The sequence below is a fragment of the Acipenser ruthenus genome, chromosome 13 (genome assembly GCF_902713425.1).
Source record: "Acipenser ruthenus chromosome 13, fAciRut3.2 maternal haplotype, whole genome shotgun sequence".
Lineage (NCBI taxonomy): Eukaryota > Metazoa > Chordata > Actinopteri > Acipenseriformes > Acipenseridae > Acipenser > Acipenser ruthenus.
The window spans coordinates 9,494,908-9,520,603 of record NC_081201.1 but is presented as its reverse complement, the minus strand read 5'-3'; the positions used below and the strand labels follow the sequence as shown (position 1 = coordinate 9,520,603).

Sequence of the window (25,696 nt, the reverse complement as noted above, 5' to 3'; positions counted from 1 at the left end):
AACAAATCAAACAGAACAGTGCAGGAGCGACTGAGTTTACAAACTTGATAAATGACTGATCAGAGTGACAAAGCACAGGGTGTATTGGGAAGGAGACCACCCTCAGAATAAAGGCTGGTTCTCAGGCACAAACAACATGATTCAAGCAAGCTTTTCTTTTGCTTATTTTTTTCCTCCCAAAGAGCCCAGAGAAACAGGGTCACAGTCAGACTCCGGCATGAAATCGATTCACGCTCCAGTCGCCTCTCCATCCATCTGTTTGTTCCTAATGCAGGGACAGAAGCCAGGGACTGAACACTCGTGGATACGTTTGTGTGGACAAGCGAAGGTTCCTGTTCCAGAATGGATGAATACATTCAGAATGACTTGAGTTGGGCATTTTATACCCCATGTTACTCAGAACCCTCACATTACATTTTATTGCATTGCTACAGATTATAAGCTCTTGAAATATATCCAAAATATTTTTTTCTAGGAATGCAAAACCACTGCTGATGGGGCTTTTATTGTCCATGTTACCCCACCTAGACCCCGTTAATCTTGGTATCTGGAATAGATCATTTCTCATTTTCAAATACATGCAAATGGTTTTAAAGAACAATTTGTCCCCTCAGTACCCCTATGATATAGAACACACATTATAGGATAATACACAGGTAAGAAATCAAATATTAGGAAATTAAAGAACATGTTTTTTTCACATGGCCTTTTCTCCCTTAATGATCCAATCAACTTTGAAACCCTGCCGACTCAAACAATGTGGAAGAAATCAGCTAAACTCGCATTTGCATTCTTTCTTTCTTCATTAAAAACTGTTTCTATTTGTTTGTTTTTTTCAGAATGTCTCCATGTGTGACAATGGCAAGTGATCTCCAGTCAGCATTCACGAATCAGTGTCTGTATTTTTAGGTCATGTCAATTTCAATACCATTCAAATAGCAATATTAGATTTCTAAGATTTATATTATTATTGTTTTTTTTTTTACCTCTGGCTTTACCTCGCTTTCTTGATGATCCCCTCTGCTTGACCTGGCTGTTCCTCTCCTTTGCTCTGATATGCCATAGAAGTTAGGAATCCTTTACTGTTCTGTCAGCTTGCTGCAGAACAAAACTGGAATTCCTTCTGGAGTGGAAACAGCAATATTCAGAGGACAACTAAAGCATGTTGAAGTCATATTTAAAATTCCAATTTGAAGCTGGAAGAATAAAAAACGACATTTTGATAACATGTAATTCTTATAATCATTGTAGTTAAAGAGCAGCTAGCTATGGGGATGACATATCACAGTTGTATTAATGAGTAGGTACAGTAGCTTCAAAAGCTCAGCTTTAGTTGACTTTATTCATTTCCCTTAGTGTTTTGTGTGCAATCTTTCTGAGTTGTCTGGGTTCTGTCGCTGAGACACGTTTAAGAATGTAGAACACAGAGGTGCTTTTTAAAACGTTCCCAGGATGCTATCACCCTTTTAAACAGCCTGTTGCCCTCTCAAGGAGAAGCTACTATGACCGATGGTCTAATCAAACAGCCAATTCAACGTATTGTGACATTCTCTTCTCTGCTAGGATACGATTGGGTGCTTATGGATGATTTTCCACAAGGACACGTCCTGATGGATGTCGACCTTGGAATGTTCAATTTTTTTCTCCACTGCAGAGTGGGCAAGTGGCTTTAAAATCACACTTCGTTTGATTGTGGGAAAGCGAGCTGGGAGAGAGCGAGAAGAAGAGATTACAATCCCTGGGGAGCTGCTACTGTGTAATCCCGACTGGCAGTGTTTTCATGAGAGCAGCCCCCCCTCCCGCCTGGTCACCAAGACCCCTTTGTGTGGTTATCACTGGGTGCCGAGTGACGGTCTCAGAGCCTCTCGCTCTAATAAAAGAGGTGAGAGGGTGAGCCGGTCGGCCGGGGAGAGGGGGAGGGGGCTGGAATGTGTCCAGTAAGGATGCGGGGCTGCTGGGTGGATGTCAATCTCTTTGTCTGCTCCAGGTGTGTGAGGGAGAGGAGGGGGTAGGGTGACAGAACTGGGTGGTAATAGTAGGGATGTCTCAAGAAAGTGCCAAAGTGGAAGACAGATACAACTCTGCTAATTGTCTTTCACGCACCTTTGGAGTCAAATCTTCTTGGTTCTCTTTTAAGCTTCATGTTATTGAAGTTTACGATTTAAATATTCAATGTGTTTCATTTATGACTGAGCTGGGACCAGACCCTGCTCAGATTAGTGATTTGTTGTTAATCAGGAGCATTTTAAACATTGTTTTTGTCATTGAATTCACTGAAGTTTCTTTTAGTATTTCTAAATGTAACACTAGTGAGTGTTTTATAGTTGTGACTGTGCTATAGTCACACTTTTTATTATCATAGAGTAAAGTTCTGTGTTTATTAACTTCGTCCATATTGACTATTAAAATAATATTGTTCAGAAATGTGCAATATCACCCAGTTTGGTTTTCACAGTTTCAAAACGAACATTTTGTACAGTACTGTACTTCAAATATATTTAAACAACATATAATATACATTTGAGTATCTCATAAAAAAACATATGCAATGTAAAAAAAAATAAAAAATACTTCCATACATTAAAAATACAGCAAAACAGAGAGTGTTGTGGGTGTGGAATGGGTTACTTCCAGTCGCAGCCCCCCCAAAATACCATATTCCATCCCATGAACTCTGGGACACTTGAGCTTGGGAGCCATCATCACCACGGCAACCACTACGCAGCTGGGTGGCCCTTATCAGGGCAGGGGTCTACCATAGAACAGAGGTGGGCAGAGGGGAGAGGAAAGAGGGAGATAGAGAAAAGGAGATAGGGACAAGATAGAGAAAGAGAGGGAGGGAGAGAGAGAGGAGGGAGCAAGAGACAGACAAAGAAGAAAGGAGAACAAGGAAGAGACGACAGAGAGAGAGGGGTGCAGGAGGAGAGTGGAGAGAGAAAGGGTAGAGATAGAGAGATAGTCCATGTCGGCTCCTGTTGCCTGTAACACGACATGGAGGGGGAGAGGAAAACTCACAGAGTGCAAGGGTGAAATTCTGCCGGTACTCAATACCGGGACTCATTTTGATGCCAGTACTGTATACCAGGACTCATTGTATCTGCTTTTCATCCAAAACGCCTACATTCCATCCACTCAGTCCACTAGCATTCTGCTCAAAAGCAGTCTCGTCGCAGAAACTAAACCATCATTAAAATTAGCGGTGGGCAACGATATCAAAATTGTACATTAATATAGTGCACATATTTCGATATTGATCATATCAAAGTATTCCAAAACACAGAAAAATATAATATCACAATTGTAATATCAAACATATAGACGTTAACAGATATTTACATAAGAAAAGCAATAACATAACTTAGTGGTGCTTTGCTTCACAGTATGCATGGAGAAAAACAAGGTCTTGTTATGGAATAAACAATGGAATAAAATGGTTAAATAATACTTTCGTGTATGGTGTTTGCCTAGTACGAGACTGAGAATGATTGGTATGTACAGGGTTTGTTGTATCTTAATATAAAGTAAACTCGATTACACAGCTTTTGTATTTTTAAAAAGTATGTCTCTGCGAGTGTACGTGAACATTTTTTTTAAAAATTCTACGATGGAAATTATTATCGATATTTGTGTCCATCACAAATTAAAATATTCTCGAAATGAACCAATGACAATTGATGCTCTATTTACCTTAAATGTTAGGTTTACAGTTAGTTGTTGTGGTGTCCTGACTTTGTAAATAAAGAATGTGATATTGCTGTGGTCCACTGGCTCATTTTTCCTTCCCGCGGACGTTACAATACTTTTCATTTAAGGTTTAACTTAAGTGCTATATTACAGTACGTGACTGAGTGATACATGCTGAGGGTACAAAGCGTTCAGTATTTTCAGCGTCTTTGCTTACGGTGAATTGTATCAGTTCTTTTTTAAGGCTTAGTTTGTACTGTATTAAAAATGATCGTGTACCGATAGAAGTATTTATTAATTGGCTCTCAAATTGGCTCAATTTTTGTAATGTTTACACCTAGCAGTGCATTTGAGTACTGCACGTTTCTGTTGAGAATTTCACCCAATCTTATTGTATTGGTATTTTAACAGAGGTGGAGACCCTTAGGACTTCTGATGGCACAATTAAAAGTGGCCTTAATTGTGAAGTGTTTATACTGTACTAAATCCTTTTAGTGCTGTGGTAAAATAATAAAAATCAGGAATTCAAAAACACAACAGCAAAATAAGATGTCAGAATGTCACGCCGTTCTTTGCTGCAGTGCTTTTACTGTCTCATCTGTAATTAGGAAAGCAAGCATATTTTGTGGAAACGGCTAATTGTAAACAGCTTCCTGCGTGGATGGATCCCAGCGCTTGGCACACATACATCAGCGACTTTACGTTGAAATGTATACACGACAAAAAACAGTCACGTTGGATGAACATAAAAATCGTTCTCTGAATGGAGCGTCTTTTATACAGAAGATACTTTATTCAGAGAGCTGCTTCCATAGACCATGCGACAATTTGGAACAGTGATTCAGCCATTCTGTCGATGGATCCGAATGAATGCGTTGTAAATTCAAAAATAAGATCCGGTGAAAATATATTCATTCGGTAGCGTTGAATGCAAAAGGTATTCAGCACTAGAACGCTTGACTGTTTATTGGAATTATACAGTGCTATACGGTATATGGGGCAATATACAGAGAAGTTATGCTTTTCATATATTCAAGGTAGCTAACCGAACGATCTGGTCATTTACTGTTACTCCCAGTGACTCCCCATGTCCTCAACATTAATACAGGTACGTAATGACGTGTTTGAAAAAAAAGAGGTTTTTTTTTTTAAGTTGCACCAGACAACAGTGATGACAGTAAAAAAAATCTCTAGAAATGAATACAATCTGTTTCATATTGGATTTGTTTCTAAAACTGAAGATACAATGCTGACATCTCATCTGAAATCTTATCAGTTTTCTTTGCAATGTAGTGCATGTTTACTGTGGCCCAGCAGGATCTTAGTGGTAGCTCAGTGGTTGTAGTACAGGGCTGCAGCGTGGAAGGTAGTGGGTTTGAGTACCTCAGGGGTTAGAGAAAGTGCTTGGCTGCAGTGTGGAAGGTGGAAACCCCAGTTAAAGTAATTGTACCTAACAGCATTTCTCCTCCATTCACATCTATTAATTTTATAGGTCGCAAATGTGTAGTTTTGAAAGAAACACATATTATAGCAAACATGTATTTTCATTTCAAAACATGGTATCTGGTACTACACTAGGGTAAAGAAAACTTTAAAGGCGATGCTTTTATGACTGTCTTGTACTTCCTGTGTCATTTCACCTAGAAAGTGAAATTGTCCCCACCCCCTTCACTGGCTTCTTTCCTGTCAATAACCAATCAGCTGCTTCCCCTATTGACTGACATGCTTTTTAGCCAGTAACATGATTTGACCCAGAAGACACTGCTGAGGTGAAATGACGCAGGGGGTACAAGTGCAAAGAGATAACGCAAGAAAAAGTCCTAAGCTAGTACCATGACCTGTCTTGGTCACACTTTGTTCAAAGGGCCACTTTTAGTGTATTAACTGTAAACAAATATTGTTCATTTTGAGCTAAGGGTTATACAGTAAGATCTTTATAAACGAATGTCACAGACAGTGTTGTGTGATGCACTGCTGTTACAGATTATTTTCCCTGTCCGTGAGATGAGGTTAAAAGCTCTATAACCACAAATGTAGACAAATCCGGCACTTCTGCATTGTGGTTGGACACCAGCTAATAATAAAAAAAAAAAAAAAAATTCTAAACATTACAACAATAACAATTTTAACCGATTTCAAATATATGATCAACTGAGAATAGATCATCTCTATAGGGCTCTGATGTATTCATCTTTAGCTGACCTATTATATATTAACTTGACCAGAAGGTCCAATCCCAGGTGGGGGACACTGCTGCTGTCCCCTTGAGCAAGGTACTTTACCTAGATTGCTCCAGTATAAAACCCAACTGTATAAATGGGTAATTATTTGTAAAAATAATGTGATATCTTGTAACAATTGTAAGTCGCTCTGGATAAGGGCTTCTGCTAAGAACTAAAATTAGAGAAAACTAATGAATGAATATTAACATGTTTATTAGCTAGTTCTTAATAGTTAATAGGCGGCCCTTAAAATAAAGTGTGACCCATGTGTTTATTGTAAAACTACACGTTTCAGACCTAATGGAATTGCAAAATGGGGAAGATTTACAGAATTACCTTAGTCACTACAATTACTTTAAGGCCACAAAAACAGTACCCAGTACTGGCCCCAATTTGTTTCCTACGTTTTTTGTGTCCATATAAATTCCTTTTTCTTGTCACATAAATTGCTTGTTCCGAATGATTTCTAGCAGTCGCATAGCTGAAAACATTTCCTTTGAAGGTTTTTCTTTTTTTCATAATGAAAAGTAAGAGGCTTGGCTGCTTGTCCCGGTGCCTGTGCGCTGGTCTGAGCAGATGAATGGGAGGAATGTGTTTTTATTATAGCTTTGAAAGGCTTTTCTAGGCAGTGATTGATATTTTATTAATTTCTTTAAACTGGCAGAACTGCTTTAAAGCCCAACACATCTGCATTCTTTTTGTTTTTAATAAAACCCTGAGGTACTGAAAAACTTCCATTCTTTAGGAAACTCTTAAGGCAAAATTAGGGATAAAGGTAAGGGATCCCTGAGGGTCTCACCTGGTACACCGCGTGGTGTGCAGAGTGAGTCATACAGTCAGGGGAGCGCAGGTTTGCAACCTGGCTGTGCGAAGCTGGTGATCTTCAATAGAGATTCGACTGGGAGCATTGCACTGGCTCCTGCAAAGGCTATGTCCTACCGGCCAGGTCACATCCACTGTAGAGCTCCACTGAGTACCAGAGCACTTTCTGTAGAGCTCCACTGAGTACCAGAGCACTTTCTGTAGAGCTCCACTTAGTACCAGAGCACTTTCTCTAAACTGAACTCTGGGCTTCATTCTCCCATCTATTTGCAGCATTTTTTCTTTTAGAAAGAAATGTAATCTGATAAAGTTTCCAAACCATAAACACACAACTCAGAGGGTTTAAGTTGTCTTACATTATTTATTACTTGTTTTACAATTGTAGTTTGTTGGGGGTTTTTTTCAGAAAGAAAATGGTGATAATTAGAACTACAAATAGCTATCCAGGATTAATGCTCAGGGTCTATAAATCAGCTTTAGTTTAAAGAACGGCAAACAAAAACGTTTTGGGCACATCTTCATTGTTTTTATTAAGGTCATTAAGATGTTTTAGTATGTCTGTGAATTATTTGTTTTAAAAAATGAGTGATTTATAATTAAACATGTGTTCCTTGCTCCGCTCCCTCTTTATCTCATTTTCCATTTATATATATATATATATATATATATATATATATATATATATATATATATATATATATATATATATATATCAAATTGAGTCTTTATTCTGGCTGCATTCTAGAAGTTAAGAATATTAAACATATGCAAATCCTTGTGAAATACAGACCCAGGCCATGAGCTAGAAATAGAACCAAGCTGAGAGACACTGGCCACACAGAACGACCCGCTTGTGTCTGTGGTTCCCGAATACAAAACTTTGGGCAACTGCTCCCCTAAGCTGATTTTCATTAGTTGGGGGGCCAGGTGTACAAGTGTAATCTCTTCAGTTTTAATAGTGTCTTGAACAGTCAATGTGAGTACATTCTATATTGCTTAATAAATGTGTGTCTGTCTATCTATCTATCTATCTATCTATCTATCCATCTATCTATCTATCTATCTATCTATCTATCTATCTATCTATCTATCTATTTCTTATACATATATTTATTGTGAAACAGAATTGCAGAATTTCATCATTTTCTAATTACAATTAGAAAATTGTGAATTCGTGCCCCAGCTCTTTCAGGCTCCTATCAGAGGGTAGATACTGTATACTGTATTCTTTAACTGGTCAGCCAACCAGATGTTTGTACTGGGGAAAAAAATCTGCACATATTTCATGTTTGTAAAGTGGTGTTTCACTGTTGTATGACAGTGAGATACTGGGTCTAAACATTCAAATGTACTGATCAAATTGCATGCGTATGACTTCTGTATATGCTTTAAACTGCATGAAATGTTATTATAAAAAAGATACATGAGTATATTCGTTTTATTAGGTTCAACTCATTTTGATAGTATTTAGATCGATAGTTAGTAGCTTGTATAGTTTCATTGTAGCACAGTTTTTCTCATATGCAGTTTCCCTTTTCCTTACTTTTCAGTCCCTGTTCATTTGTTTTCAAAAGGCCCTTCAGACCTGGATTATAATGCTCTCAGAAACATCTCCTAAGGAACACCCTTAGTTTTATGACAATTGGATGAAATGTTATCAGTATACTGGAAGACAAGGTTGTGGTAGCTACAGAACACCCCCTGCCTGTCATTCAGTACTGGGCCTCTCTCAAGCAGAGAGGCTGAATTGTGTTCATTCTGTGATGCGGATCACACTGATGTCTGTTGGAGGCCTGGTTGAACCTAGGACTCCAATAGTAAAAGGTATCAGAGTCAAGGGAATTGGCCGACCTCGCCATCTCTACCTAACACTGGGTGTTTAAAAAGTGTTATTCTGTGAAGATGCTATTTTGCATCTTAATAAAAGGTAATAGGCTGTGTGTTGCGTGCCTATTATTGTCTAAGAAATACAGTATTGAGTTCTGGTTGCTCAAACTGTGCAAAAGGATTTCTGTTATAATAAGACATACCCTACCCTTCTAGCATGACCTAGAATTTTAGGATTGAGACAAAATAAAAATAAACTATATGAACATGATTTAATATCAAATAACTAGAACATGATATTGCAAAAGTCTACCGGATAATAGTACAGTATTTTATGTTAGATTTTGAAATGTCAAATTTTTTAATTCTTCATTAAGTAAATGGAAAACTACAAAGCGGTATGTTATTCAATATGTTAACGTAATAATATTCAGCAGGTTTCATTCGACGTTATGCAGCAAAATTAGTTCATTCTATTTTCTATAGGGTGAAGCACAACTTTTGGCCACAGCGGCACACACGATGTACTCAGTTATTATAAATCACAAAAACTATTAAACACATGTTTGTTTTTTTTATCAACTAGGCTGTATGTTCTGTGTACAGGAGCACATCTATACACATCATGATAAGTGATGCACTGGCATTTTAACACATATTTGTTGTAAATTCTACCTTTGTCAAAGTGAAGGCTATAAATAAATAAATAAAATACAGATTATTTGAAGTCCAGAGCTCATGTATGGTACACAGTTCTGCAGTCCATTACACTTCAACACTTTCAGTCAGTGTTCGTCCTAACTCAGAAAACAGTCCATTCAAAGGAGAACAGTGCCCTCTGTTGCCTAGTGGACAGAAGTACACAATATGATAGAAAGAGCTACCTAGCAAGCACTTCAAATGAAGTGTCCAAAATAAAATTTCACAAAATAAATTGAGTTGTACTACCATTAAATATGGTAACCTAATACCCAGAGGAATTCCATTTATGACAATGTTATTACACTCTGAGGATGAAAAATAACTGAATTCCCTTTTAAACAACAAAGGGGAAGTTACACTTGTTAAGACGACAGTCAGGTTGCAGTCTTTCAGAGGAGAAGTGCAGCTGAAATACACTCCCTCCAACAAGTTTTGGGACAAATGAGTGCATGATAAAGATCATTCAAGTTCATTCCAGATATACTCAGTTTTATTGAGATCCAGGAATTGTGGTGGCCATGGAAGATGCCTGAAATCTGTCTTGCCCATCAAACCATTTGCTCACAATTCTGACACGGTTGAAGGGTGCATTTTAGTCTTGAAAGAAGCCATCGCCATCGAGGTACAAGAACAGATTGCTGGGTTAACTTGATTCTCAACAATGCTTCAGTAAACCAGGGTATACCAGGAGAACACGCCCCACACAAAAATCAAATCCGCTCTGGTAGACTAGGCAGAGGGCGGGTTTGATGGTGAATCACTGCACTCATAGTAGTAGACTGAAAATGTGTAGCTGGCACTAAGCAAAGTGAAAAATGCCTCTACCATTGAATTTAGTTCACAAAGGGGCTGCCCTTTAATTAAAACAAAAGTGTGAGCTGTGTCCCTAGGGTTTCATAGGCACCTTTCTACATGTGTTATGGGAGTGTCCTGAGGCTATATTTTGGAGCAGGTTTCTGCTACTTTTTCTACTATTCTTGATAGAGAAATCCCTTTCTCTCTCAGTGTTATTGTTAGATGATGACTCATCTATACAAAAGAAATGGATTTGTTCGGCAGGTCTCACGGCGGCCAAATGAATGGTGGCGCTCTGTTGGTAGCCTCCATATTCACTGGGGTGTCAGAGGAAAGCTCAGGGTGTGAGTGTGAATCACTGGGGTGTCAGAGGAGAGCTCAGGATGTGAGTGTGAATCACTGGGGTGCTGGAGGAGAGCTCACGGTGTGAGTGAATCACTGGGGTGCTGGAGGAGAGCTCAGGGTGTGAGTGTGAATCACTGGGGTGCTGGAGGAGAGCTCAGGGTGTGAGTGTGAATCACTGGGGTGTCAGAGGAGAGCTCAGTGTGAGTGTGAATCACTGGGGTGTCAGAGGAGAGCTCAGGATGTGAGTGTGTATCACTGGGGTGCTGGAGGAGAGCTCAGTGTGTGAGTGTGAATCACTGGGGTGTCAGAGGAGAGCTCAGGATGTGAGTGTGTATCACTGGGGTGCTTGAGGAGAGCTCAGGGTGTGAGTGTGAATCACTGGGGTGCTGGAGGAGAGCTCAAGGTGTGAGTGTGAATCACTGGGGTGCTGGAGGAGAGCTCAGGGTGTGAGTGTGAATCACTGGGGTGCTGGAGGAGAGCTCAGGGTGTGAGTGTGAATCACTGGGGTGTCAGAGGAGAGCTCAGGGTGTGAGTGTGAATCACTGGGATGTCAGAGGAGAGCTCAGGGTGTGAGTGTGAATCACTGGGGTGCTGGAGGAGAGCTCACGGTGTGAGTGTGAATCACTGGGGTGCTGGAGGAGAGCTCAGGGTGTGAGTGTGAATCACTGGGGTGTCAGAGGAGAGCTCAGGGTGTGAGTGTGAATCACTGGGGTGTTGGAGGAGAGCTCACGGTGTGAGTGTGTATCACTGGGGTTCTGGAGGAGAGCTCATGGTGTGAGTGTGAATCACTGGGGTGCTGGAGGAGAGCTCAGGGTGAGAGTGTGAATCACTAGGGTGCTGGAGGAGAGCTCAGGATGTGAGTGTGAATCACTGGGGTGCTGGAGGAGAGCTCAGGGTGTGAGTGTGAATCACTGGGGTGCTGGAGGAGAGCTTAGGGTGTGAGTGTGAATCACTGGGGTGCTGGAGGAGAGCTCAGGGTGTGAGTGTGAATCACTGGGGTGCTGGAGGAGCGCTCAGCCCAGCTTGGCTTGGCAGAACAGACAATGGCTTTTTGCTCTTGAGCTCTGAGAATTTCCAGGAGAAACAATGCAAGAGAGAGGGGGCTGCCAGAGAGCAGCTGGTTTGTGTTATCTGCTGCCTAGTGCTTTGAAGAGCATGGCTAATCACAGAGCTCTCGTGTTATTAATTAACAAGTGGAAAATGCGAAGGGATGTTTAGGATGAGTTCTCATAACAAATTGGCCTATTCTAACAGTAATGATTTCATTTTCTTTTGCCTTCCCAGCCAAACATGTTCCAGGTTTTTTATTGTATACATTTATTATTAGCAACATATAAAAAGTCCTATTATTATTGTATTTATTATTATTATTACCAAATGCTGACATTTGAAAAGACAGAACAGTGGACATACTGCAGCAGCTTTGAATTATATTGCACCAGTCAATAAATATGTTATCTACACTTCTTGATTCTTTAGCTTGATTTTAAGCATGCCTAATTGTAAACATAATCTATCTATTAGAACCAAAGTTATTATCCTGCTCATAATTGTATTATTACTTGTACTGTGATTCTTGAAATGTATTTTTGTTTACGACTGTAAGTCGCCCTGGATAAGGACGTCTGCTAATAAATAAATAAATAAATAAATAAATAAATAAATAAATAAATAATATTTAATGTTAAAAATACTCTCTTTGCAATAATGCTTGTAATTTCACTGCCTTGAATACTTGTCTGTCATATTGTATCATATTGTATTGTACTGTATAGTATAGCTCTTAAACATCTGTCATACAGAAGGCAGGCGATATCAGTATTAGAGGGCTTATCTAAGTCTGTATGGGGTATTTGTCTCAATCTGTTAAAGACAGTCCTGATGAAGTGCCACCTGTCCTGGCTGATAGCGGCAGCAGAGGTGCTGCTGCAGTTCAAGCCTAGGCTGAAACAAAAGCACTGTAAGAAACCAAAAATACTCCCTCTACAATAATGCAGACTGGAGCTCAGGCAATCACACTGAAACCACACAACTGGCAATCACACTGAAACCAACACACAGGCAATCACACTGAAACCAGCACACAGGTAATCACACTGAAACCAGCACACAGGCAATCACACTGAAACCAACACACAGGCAATCACACTGAAACCAGCACACAGGCAATCACACTGAAACCAAAACACAGGTAATCACACTGAAACCAACACACAGGCAATCACACTGAAACCAGCACACAGGCAATCACACTGAAACCAACACACAGGCAATCACACTGAAACCCACACACAGGCAATCACACTGAAACCAACACACAGGTAATCACACTGAAACCAGCACACAGGCAATCACACTGAAACCAGCACACAGGCAATCACACTGAAACCAGCACACAGGCAATCACACTGAAACCCACACACAGGCAATCACACTGAAACCAACACACAGGCAATCACACTGAAACCAGCACACAGGCAATCACACTGAAACCAGCACACAGGCAATCACACTGAAACCAACACACAGGCAATCACACTGAAACCAACACACAGGCAATCACACTGAAACCAACACACAGGCAATCACACTGAAACCAGCACACAGGCAATCACACTGAAACCAAAACACAGGTAATCACACTGAAACCAACACACAGGCAATCACACTGAAACCAACACACAGGTAATCACACTGAAACCAACACACAGGCAATCACACTGAAACCAGCACACAGGCAATCACACTGAAACCAGCACACAGGCAATCACACTGAAACCAAAACACAGGCAATCACACTGAAACCAACACACAGGTAATCACACTGAAACCAACACACAGGCAATCACACTGAAACCAACACACAGGCAATCACACTGAAACCAACACACAGGCAATCACACTGAAACCAGCACACAGGCAATCACACTGAAACCAACACACAGGCAATCACACTGAAACCAACACACAGGCAATCACACTGAAACCAGCACACAGGCAATCAAACTGAAACCAACACACAGGCAATCACACTGAAACCAACACACAGGCAATCACACTGAAACCAGCACACAGGCAATCACACTGAAACCAAAACACAGGCAATCACACTGAAACCAACACACAGGCAATCACACTGAAACCAAAACACAGGCAATCACACTGAAACCAGCACACAGGCAATCACACTGAAACCAAAACACAGGCAATCACACTGAAACCAACACACAGGCAATCACACTGAAACCAAAACACAGGCAATGAAACTGAAACCAACACACAGACAATCAAACTGAAACCAAAACACAGGCAATCACACTGAAACCAGCACACAGGCAATCACACTGAAACCAGCACACAGGCAATCACACTGAAACCAACACACAGGCAATCACACTGAAACCAACACACAGGCAATCACACTGAAACCAACACACAGGCAATCACACTGAAACCAACACACAGGCAATCACACTGAAACCAACACACAGGCAATCACACTGAAACCAACACACAGGCAATCACACTGAAACCCACACACAGGCAATCACACTGAAACCAGCACACAGGCAATCACACTGAAACCAACACACAGGCAATCACACTGAAACCAACACACAGGTAATCACACTGAAACCAACACACAGGCAATCACACTGAAACCAACACACAGGCAATCACACTGAAACCAGCACACAGGCAATCACACTGAAACCAGCACACAGGCAATCACACTGAAACCAGCACACAGGCAATCACACTGAAACCAACACACAGGCAATCACACTGAAACCAGCACACAGGCAATCACACTGAAACCAGCACACAGGCAATCACACTGAAACCAGCACACAGGCAATCACACTGAAACCAGCACACAGGCAATCACACTGAAACCAACACACAGGCAATCACACTGAAACCAGCACACAGGCAATCACACTGAAACCAGCACACAGGCACTCACACTGAAACCAAAACAAAGGCAATCACACTGAAACCAACACACAGGCAATCAGGAGTAGCTATCGATTCCTCCACTCAAACAGACTCAAAGAACATCTACATATGAATGGTCCCTCACCAATGGCTTGGACTCAGACCTTTAGACTAGGTTGCTGTTTCATTATTAACCCTCCGAATGGTACAGAGGGTGTTGTGTCCTGGGCTTCTACTGTCTAGAATGGGGTTAGAGTCTGGGTTATGATATGCTATTTTTATATCATTTTTTTAGTTATTTTTTATTTGAAGTCCTTTTTTGAGCAAAGAATTTCTGTGAGAATTTGAAATATTTGTTTTCATTTTATTGGCCTTAAGTTTAGAGAGAGGGAATTATGTTTTTATGACCTATTTATAAGATTAGGTTAAGGAAATATGAAAGATATTCTAGGACTTGATTTGTTAAAATTATTTAGCTTAATATTCCAGAAGCATCTTGAGGAAAGATGGATCAGTTTATGCACAGATGAGCTGTATAGGAGTTCAGTCTGTCTGCAGAGACTGCTAGAGCCACACGGGTATCTGAAGAGCTGTAGAGGAGTTCAGTCTGTCTGCAGAGACTGCTGGAGCCACACGGGTATCTGAAGAGCTGTAGAGGAGTTCAGTCTGTCTGCAGAGACTGCTGGAGCCACACGGGTATCTGAAGAGCTGTAGAGGAGTTCAGTCTACATGCAGAGACTGCTGGAGCCACACAGGTATCTGAAGAGCTGTAGAGGAGTTCAGTCTACATGCAGAGACGGCTGGAACATTAGAACTGAACAAACATTAAGACACTGGGGGATTGTGGGATTGTTTTGTGTTTTGTTTTAAAGAAGCCAGCCGTGACACTGCATTTAGAACAAAGCAGTCTGGACTGAAGCTGAAATTGAAAGAACGTTCATTGCTGTTTTCATTATGACACTACATCTGACTTCAGAGTTACATACAGACGTGCTCAAATTTGTTGGTACCCCTCCACAAAAAACGAAGAATGCACAATTTTCTCTGAAATAACTTGAAACTGACAGGGTAATTGGCATCCACCATTGTTTTTCCATATTTAATAGAAATCAGACTTTGCTTTTGATTTTTTATTCAACATAATATTGTAAATAATAAAACAAATGAAAATGGCATGGACAAAAATGATGGGACCGCTAACCTAATATTTTGTTGCACAACCTTTAGAGGCGATCACTGCAATCAAACGTTTCCTGTAGCTCTCAATGAGACTTCTGCACCTGTTAACAGGTAGTTTGGCCCACTCTTCCTGAGCAAACTGCTCCAGCTGTCTCAGGTTTGATGGGTGCCTTCTCCAGACTGCAAGTTTCAGCTCTTTCCATAGATGTTCGATAGGATTCAGATCAGGACTCATAGAAGGCCACTTCAGAATAGTCCAATGTTTTGTTCTTATCCATTCTTGGGTGCTTTTAGCTGTGTGTTTTGGGTCATTATCCTGTTGGAGGACCCATGACCTGCGACTGAGACAGAGCTTTCTGACACTGGGCAGTACGTTTCGCTCCAGAATGCCTTGATAGTTTTGAGATTTCATTGTGCCCTGCACAGATTCAAGGCACCCTGTGCCAGGCGCAGCAAAGTAGCCCCAAAACATAACCAAGCCTCCTCCATGTTTCACTGTAGGTATGGTGTTCTTTTCTTTGAAAGCTTCATTTTCTCATCTGTGAACATAGAGCTGATGTGACTTGCCAAAAAGCTCCAGTTTTGACTCATCTGTCCAAAGGACATTCTCCCAGAAGGATTGTGGCTTGTCAATATGCATTTTAGCAAATTCCAGTCTGGCTTTTTTATGTTTTTCTGTCAAAAGTGGAGTCCTCCTGGTTCTTCTTCCATGGAGCCCACTTTCGCTCAAAAAGCGACGGATGGTGCGATCAGAAACTGACGTACCTTCACCTTGGAGTTCAGCTTGTATCTCTTTAGCAGTTATCCTTGGTTCTTTTTCTACCATTCGCACTATCCTTCTGTTCACTCTGGGGTCGATTTTCCTCTTGCAGCCGCGCCCAGGGAGGTTGGCTACAGTTCCATGGACCTTAAACTTCTTAATAATATTTGCAACTGTTGTCACAGGAACATCAAGCTGCTTGGAGATGGTCTTGTAGCCTTTACCTTTACCATGCTTGTCTATTATTTTCTTTTTTTACAACTCTCTCCTTTGCTTTCTCTGGTCCATGTTCAGTGTGGTGCACACAATGATACCAAACAGCACAGTGACTACTTTTCTCCATTTAAATAGGCTGAATGACTGATTACAAGATTGGAGACATGTGTGATACTAATTAAAGAAACTAATTAGTTTGAAATATTCACTATAATCCAATTATTTATTATCTTTTCTAAGGGGTACCAACAAATGTGTCCAGAATAAGCAATAATTCATCTATTTTCACAGCTTCTTTGCTTTATTCTATGACATACCAAAGGCATGCAAGTATACATGATAAAATAGCTTTTAATTTCATCACTTTTCAGGAGGAATGAAGCATTATTTCAATGAGCTGTAAGGGTACCAACAAATTTGAGCACGTCTGTATGTAATGCTTGTCGGTAAGTCAATCACATTATTTCTTTCAGCTTTGTTGTGTGTTATCTTTTAAAAATGAAGGCTTCACACTGCTGGATATAAAACAATAGTATACATCATAAAGGAATGCCTTTTACCTGTGCATTTAGGAAATTATTATTATTATTATTATTATTATTATTATTATTATTATTATTATTTTTATTAGTAGTAGTAGTAGTAGTAGTAGTAGTAGTAGTAGTAGTAGTAGTAGTAGTAGTTGTAGTAGTACAAGTTCCACATGTTTCATTATGACGTGAACAAAGAGCTACAAACTAAAATACATTTAAATAATAATAATAATAATAATAATAATAATAATAATAATAATAATAATAATAATCAATATGCTTCAAATATAAAAGTAAAATCTATTTCGGCACGTCAGGAAGTGAGTGGTGTGGGTAAATAAGTGAAGGTTCAAACAAATATCCGTTTTTAATTAATAATAATCACCCCCTACACCAGCAATAGTATGGGGGTAAAACGGCAGGTTTTCAGTCCCAAAACGAAAGGTTTCACAAAATAATAACACAGTCCTGCAATCCACAAGTGCAGGAAAAGTGATCCTGTTGTGGTACAGTGGTGCTGTGTTGTGCTGTGATGTTCAGTTGGTAGTGGTGCTGTGATGTGCAGTTGGTAGTGGTGCTGTGTTGTGCTGTGATGTGCAGTTGGTAGTGGTGCTGTGTTGTGCTGTGATGTGCAGTTGGTAGTGGTGCTGTGTTGTGCTGTGATGTGCAGTTGATAGTGGTGCTGTGATGTGCAGTTGGTAGTGGTGCTGTGTTGTGCTGTGATGTGCAGTTGGTAGTGGTGCTGTGTGGTGCTGTGATGTTCAGTTGGTAGTGGTGCTGTGTTGTGCTGTGATGTGCAGTTGATAGTGGTGCTGTGATGTGCAGTTGGTAGTGGTGCTGTGTTGTGCTGTGATGTGCAGTTGGTAGTGGTGCTGTGTTGTGCTGTGATGTGCAGTTGGTAGTGGTGCTCCAGGAGGTTTGTGCTGGCTCCGTGGCTGCAGCTTCCCAGTCGCTACTCTTCGAAACACAAAAACATAACAAAAGCACAGCGTTCCAGCGCGTTAGTACTGTCAGCGTAAGGGACCGTACCCACGTAGCTGTGTCCCCTTTGTACTACCAGTGAACTCGCAGCTACGCGTTTCCTCCAAAATGGCAGAATTCTGGTTTCCACCTACCGTCAAGTCAGCCCGTCTAGGGATACACCAGTGAAGAGCAGGGTGTCAAGGTAGGCTGTAGTATACCTGTCCTGTCTCTTTGTTTAAGTGAATCAGGATTACAGCTACCAGAATGCATAGATTGCTGTGGGACACTCCTGTATCTGTGCTGTCTCTGTGCTGTGGGACACTCCTGTCTCTGTGTTGTCTCTGTGGTGTGGGGGACTCCAGTCTCTATGCTGTGGGACACTCTTGTCTCTGCTGTGGGACACTTCTGTCTCTGTGGTGTGGGATATTCCTGTCTCTGTGGCTTTTAATACGACACCTTGAGAAATCCAAAGAAAACTCCTGTATGCACTTCTGTACAGTTGTGGTAATACACAGTGCTCTCTCCTCCCTGCATACTGTCTGACTAAATATAGTTTCAGTACGAATGAAAATGAAATACAAATGACAATCATAGTGTGCTCTGAACCTCCGGTGCAACAAACCAGGATACTGCACCATGAACCAGGGGGACAACTGAACACAACATGCAGTAACCTGCCCCATGAACCAGGGGGAGACCTGAACACAACATGCAGTAACCTGCCCTATGAACCAGGGGGAGACCTGAACACAACATGCAGTAACCTGCCCTATGAACCAGGGGGAGACCTGAACACAACATGCAGTAACCTGCCCTATGAACCGGGGGGGGAATCTTGGTATATTGCCGGTGCTAATAGAGGTGACAAAATAGGTTATCAAACAGTTTCTCACATTATGTTTATCCTGTGACCGTACCCAGTTCTCCCTTTGCTCCCTCTGTTAATTAGATTATTTCAAACACTACCATAAGAGTGAGGTGTTACAGAGAAGTATTTATTTTACAAGAAAAACAGTATCGCTGGAATGTGGGGGTGGAGAGAGGGAGAGAGTGAGTGTGGAAGTGGGCTTTGCCAAGTCTTAAGTAAAAAAAAAAAAAAAGTTGAAATATTAAAAGCAAGCCACTGCAAAGAAAATGTTTTTAAAATAGTACTTCTAGCAGGTCAACATATCACCTCACCACGAGAGCATTACCAGGGAGCAGACACTTAAGCAAGTATATGTTTCAGCTCAATACAGCCAGCAGTACAGAGTGCCTGGAGTATAATAACATCCCATCTCTCACACTAACACACCCACTGACTTCACTTTATACAGCCATTGTGCTGTGCCATTGCAATACCCTCTAGCTGGCAACATTGACAGTGGTTACTTTTACAGTTTTGCCCCAAATATTAACAGTTCCGCAAAGGTTCCCAAAGGGGTTACCAGCAAAAGTATCAGATCCTCTGGATTAAAGGGATATTAGAAAGATAGGACAAGGGGGGACTTGACTGAAGTCTTGAAAAGTTAACCCAAACCAATAAGCAGTGAAACCAGGACTAGAGGACACAGTTGGAATTTTCTAATTTTCCTGTGGTGGGTGGGGGGGAGGGTGGCATAAAGGTATAAAGAGTGCACGCACAGATCTCAGTGCCATTTTTCCTTTCAAGAACTGACTTGACAGGACAGTCTATTCAGATAAGTACTTGTTACTTTTTCCGCTATAGATTTGTGCATTTACTGTGCTTTTACACAAATTATATGTGACATTAAAAATAATCGCTGTATTAGTTTTACTAATTCTGTGTATATTGTGCACTACAGCCTGTTGTTTGTTATGTCCCACTGTGACCTTGTGCCCCAGGTGAAGCCGACGGCTTGAGTCGCCCCTTCCCAGGGATCAAGCAAGTCGGTTGACTTTGTGCTCTCCTCGTTTTGGCTTCGGCCAAAATGACGAGACGGTTTGTATAATTAAAGTAATTGTTATTACCGTATTTTGCTGATAAAAATATTTTTCTTTTCCAATTCTGTTTTTCTGTTTTCACAGAGACTAAGCACAGGCCTGTCTGCAGTGTGTGCTGTGGCACAAGTGTAGTGACAGCAGCTGCTGGGTTCAGCAGCGTTTGCGCTGGACCAAGAGGCTGCTTCGGTTGTGGTTGCTTGCAATCATTTTCCTAAGAGTGGCTTTTTCCTTGGCCTGCGACCATTGAGACCTTCACCATGCAATACTTCTTGGTGAAAGAACCTTCCTTCTTCGGTCCGAGGGAGCATTGTGACAGTACCATGAGTCTTGTACTTCTTGATAATAGAAACAACAGTTGAAATTTGGATACTCAAATGCTTGGAAATCTTCTTGCGTCCTTCTCCAGCTTTATGATGATAAATAATTTTCTGCCTAAAGTCTTCAGATAGCTCTTTACTTTTTCCCATATTGACTTATTGGAAATGACAGCAATCATCCTATGCCTAACCCTTTTATACTCTAAGAATGTTCACCTACAGTCCAGGATTTTGTAGACTTTTCTAGAATTAGGTTCTGCATTATCATATTGAAATTTCTAGCACCTTGTAGAGAATACTATCATAGCATCAAAGGGTATGAATATTTTCAATGAGCATTTTCTGAGTTTTGCAAAAAAAAATGCTGAAATAAATAATTGAAGACTATTTTTTTGTAGACAAGATTTTTCCTAAAATTCTTTGTTTTCGAGAAATTTCTAGAAATTATAAATTTCCATTGGGGTATGTAAAGTTGTATTTAGCCTCTCCACTTATTAAAGTCAGGAGCCACTACTGGTCACAGCTTACTTTCTCAATGGCTGCTTGATGCCAGTTTTATTGTAACTGTTCTGGTACCATAAAAACCAAACTGTGATGTCCTTCACACTGCACATCTCCAAAACTAAGAAAGTCATGGAGGTCAGTGGCATACAGGTAACTTAGTATGATTGTGGGAAACCTCTGACCTCCAGGTCAAGATCATAGAGTGCAGATCCTCTGCGCAATACCCAGTAAGTTATGAACTCCGCTCCTGTTTATCTTCAAGGAAAGTAAGATGGGTTCTCTCTCTCTCTCTTACTTAGCTGTGAGAGGAAGCTCTCAAAGAGCCTGCTGCTTGTCTGCTGACACTCTGCCTGGCTGTAGCTCATCGTCCCTCAACTCTCAATAAGAATATAACTGCATGTATAAAAAACACCCCACCTTTGGCTGTGCCCGTGGTTTGCGGGGCAGTTTCTCATGGATTCTCTCTCCACCCCGTGCCCATCTCCCTGCCAGTCTCTCAATACGCGACCGCATGAACCTCACTGCAGGACCCCGGCTGCTGCGAACAGAGGGCTTAGGTCTGTCCTTAGCCCTGCCTGAAAAAAAGAACCACAAATATTCACAAAATTAAAAAATGTCAAAGCAATCATACTTTATTCAATTATAGTATTTGTTGTTTTTTAGGTATCCATGAATAGCATTCTCAAACTACTGGAGTACTGTTCTTTCTCTAAGCACTGATCTATCAAACCCACTACTTTTCACACTGCAGCCTAGTCTTTTCACAGCTGAATTCAGAGAATTACTTTCCTTAAATAAAGCACTACATCTGCTTAGCAACGAAGCATCATTTAGAAAGATGCGATTCGCCCGGTCATTCTGTATTGATTTGAATGAATGCAAGATGGGGATATGAAAAGTATTCACTCTGTAGTGTTGAATATAAAAAGTCAGGCAAGGCTAGCAATCCCTATACTTGTAATTAAAGTTATCTGAGTTATTTAGCCACATTCTGTATGTGGTAGAAAAATAACTGCAACATTTTTGTACATAGAATCACATGTGTTAGCCATTAATGTCTATAGTATATGGAAAATAAATGAAATAAATGACCTGACGCTGTTCAGTTGCAAGTGATTAAATACTCGTTGGACTAACATCTGTATTTGGCATTGCACATTCTGACCACAATTAGATGTCATTCAAACCATTTAACACTGTAAACTCTAAACCACTAACTATTGCAAATATACCTTACTGACTGTATATAGTATAAGCAATATATTGTAGTGTAGACTGGAACTATAGCTTTAAATCTGAACACATGAATAAGAGAATGTTACAGATAAGAGCATGTTACAAATATTATTATTATTTGTTTATTTAGCAGACACCTTTATCCAAGGCGACTTACAGAGACTACTACTAGGGTGTGTGAACTATGCATCAGCTGCAGAGTCACTTACAATTACGTCTCACCCGAAAGACGGAGCACAAGGAGGTTAAGTGACTTGCTCAGGGTCACACAATGAGTCAGTGGCTGAGGTGGGATTTGAACCGGGGACCTCCTGGTTTCAAGCCCTTTTCTTTAACCACTGGACCACACAGCCTCCTGTAACAAATAAGCGCATATTACAGATAAGAGCATGTTATTACATCGGAGTGGCGATCATGTTGGCAGCAAGACCCTTTCTGACCAGCGGGAATCTTTTTAATGGAAACTGTTTAATGTGAGAATGATTTGTTTACAGCATTGTCTGGAGATGATATAACAACGTGATTCTTAAGGCTGGGGTTTCGGTGTAGTGCCAGGCAGGGGCACTCTGAAACTCACTGCTGCCCTCTTACCTCGACTTTCCCTGCACAGGAGGAAGGCTGATTCCTTTGGAATCGTGCAAACTTCACTGACCGGCATCCTTTAAAAACACAGGATCATTAAACTAGAAAGATGTGTTTAAAGTTTCTAACAATCTTTAATGGTAATAGGACTATACAAGTGGTTTCTTGTATAGATATAGACAGACAAAGAGATTCAAACAGACTCTGTGTTTACAGAACCCCTGCTCTACTGTTAATGAAAAATCTCAATGCAAAGTTTGTGAAATAAATAGCCCAAGAGATCTAACCCCAATATTGAGACAGTTTCAAGAGCCCTGTTACTCCTAATCCCCCGGCTGCTTGTCTGGGATCATGGCTTAGGGATTTCAACAGGAATAATTGGAAACTTTTTGCTCTCACTTGCTCCAGGTCAGCTAGCCAAGCCAAACAATTCCCTACCCAAAAAACACGGTGCAACTGGCGAGGAATTGCTGACTCCCTCCCTCTCTCTCAAAACACAGAAACTGGAGAATGTGACAGAAAAAAAAGTGCATAGATCCTTCATACAGGGGCTGTAATGCAACCTGATACTGAAGCTGAGGTCATGGTTTGAGCAGAGGGTTGCTTGTATGAATCCTCTTACTTAGAGCAGAGTCTTCAAAGAATTCTCCTTTACATGAGAACATAAGAAGTGTTTGAACAAGAGGAGGCCATTCAGCCCATCAGTGCTCGTCCAGTTCCTAGTAGCTGGTTGATCTCAAAACTTTGTCAAGTCAGGTCTTAAAGGATCCCAATGATTCAGCATCAATAACATGGCTAGGTAACTGGCAGGGTGAAAGCCCTGTAATGTGTGGGTGTATGTGGAGAATATTAGGTTGGCAGATAGGGGGTTCAGTTAATCCCTGTCAAGACACGTGGGGATGTGGCTAGAGCTGACAATTGAATAAATGATTACATTTAGGTGTATAAAATAGGTGTTCACGGGTGTCAGAGGGTTGATTAGGATTGATGTTGATGATACAGGTAGCGGTCTGCGTGTGTGTGTGTGTGTGTGTGTGTGTGTCTGTGTGTGTGTGTGTGTGTGGCAGGATGGCTTGCAGTGGTGAGGTGTGGTGACGTCACAGACCAGGAAGTAACTGAATTAAAACAATGGATGGGCGGGTGAAGCTGAATGCAACGGTGTTCAGCTGATTTTAATAAATAAATAAACAAAACAAACGATTTGAACAAAACAACCAAAAACAAAAGGGCACAAGGGCCAAACGAATAAACAGACAAACAAGTAAGTGTCGTGCTGGCTAATCCAGCACGTTTTAGCAATTGTTAAGTCTGTCTCCTCTCTATCTCCCCGTACCTCTTCTCTGTACACCCAACCCTGCAGCACGGACAGCTGCAGGTTCTTATACTCTGGCCGAGGGGTTAACTAGCTGTTAATTATCTTATTACCCCTCGGCCACAGTCTGCACGCGTTTGGTAAGGATGCGTGACTGTCAGCTAGTTAAATCAGTAGCTAATCAGCCACGCATCCTCACAGGGTTTTAAATATAAATAATAAGAAATACGCGGCGCTGTTATCCGCGCCGCAAAGAATAATACAAATAATAATAAATAGGGGCGGGACACTCCGCCACAGTGTGTCTGTGTGTGTGTCTGCAAGTTAAATTGTGCATTAGCACAATTTAAATTGCAGCTTTCTGTATCTGAGTCTGTCCTAATGCCATCTGGGCTGGGAGGCTGCTGTGCCACAGGTCATAATGGAATAATTGGTAATTAATAAGGCTCTAGCCACATGGTATAAAAAGGGATAGATTTGTTTGTTGGGATGTTGTTGAGTTTAGTGGAGTTTAGATGGTGTTAAATGGTGGTGTTTTGAGCAGCGTGCTGTGCTGTATAATTGATTACACAGTGGAGTAGAACAGTATACGTAGAATGTGTAGTAGTTTTATTGTTTGTTTCAAACCATTTATTTGTTTGTATGTGTGTTTGGTTTTGTTATTAAACATGTGCAATGGCACTTTAACTGCAGCTTCTGTCTCTAGGTCTGCTTCCTGACAGTAACACACCTTGCCAGTGACACTGTCCATGCCACAGTAACGTGTTCCATACCCTCACCACCTCTGTGTAAAGAAGTGTCTCTCTTCCAGCAGTGTCCTTTGGCCTTGTGTGACAGTCTGGCTCGCAGTGGTGACGTCACGGACCAGGAAGTAGAAACCAAAACAATGGATGGGCGGTTGAAGCTGAGTGCAACGGCACTCAGCGTATTTATTAATGAACAAAACAACAAAACACAAAACAAGAAGGCACAAGGGCCAAACGAATAAACAAATACTGTTTAGCAGTCATCTTTAACTGTCGTTATTTTTTCGCTCGCTCTCTCTGCTCCCCGTACTCTCCTCTGTACACTCCAACACCGAGTGCAGAGAGCTGCAGGTTTATATACTCTGGCCGAGGGATTAACTAGTTGTTAATTATCTTATTACCCCTCGGCCAGAGTCTGCACGTGTTTGGTAAGGATGCATGACTGTCAGCTAGTTAAATAATCAGTAGCTGATCAGCCATGCATCCTCACGGGGTTTTTAAATATAATAATAAAAGACGTGGCGCTTTTACCTGCGCCGCAAACAAAAATACAAATAATAATACATAGGGGCGGGACACTCCGCCACACCTTGGTATTGGCTAAGGCCATTTCAAAGACTTGGAGGTTCCCTGTTATTCTTATGTGTTCTGTGCTGAATATGTTCAGTTCCCTCAAGCTATCTTTAAGGCCTGGGATGACTCTGGGTGCTCTTCATTGAGGAGTGTGGAGGTGGTAGTACATACTTATCCAAGAGATATGAAACTTGGTATTAACATTATTTAGCACAAGTTATTGACAATCCATCCATCTGTGTGTCACACTACTGTATCTGGAGAACTGCTTATGACACTGGGGTAAACATTTCATGGCCGTTTCTTATTCTATGCTGTTCTGTAGATACTGTTGATGTATCTCATGGCCATTTCCATCTTACTAATGGCTCTACATTCCATACTTGTTTACAATACCATTACTACTATTGATCTCAGTGCTGTACATAAAACAGCCAGAGTGCCCAATTATTTGTATTTGAACCCTTGATCATGAATCATGATATATGATAAAGT

General features: G+C 40.9%; 1 long non-coding RNA gene across 1 annotated transcript; it reads right to left on the bottom strand.

Moving 5' to 3' along the window:
* Positions 1-732: 732 nt before the first annotated feature.
* LOC131740195 (uncharacterized) lies at positions 733-22,445 on the bottom strand. Its single transcript, XR_009330821.1, has 3 exons — positions 22,198-22,445; positions 21,170-21,327; positions 733-1,123 (listed from the first exon to the last, which is right to left on the bottom strand). It is a non-coding gene; the product is annotated as an uncharacterized LOC131740195 (long non-coding RNA).
* Between the last annotated feature and the right edge of the window lie 3,251 nt (positions 22,446-25,696).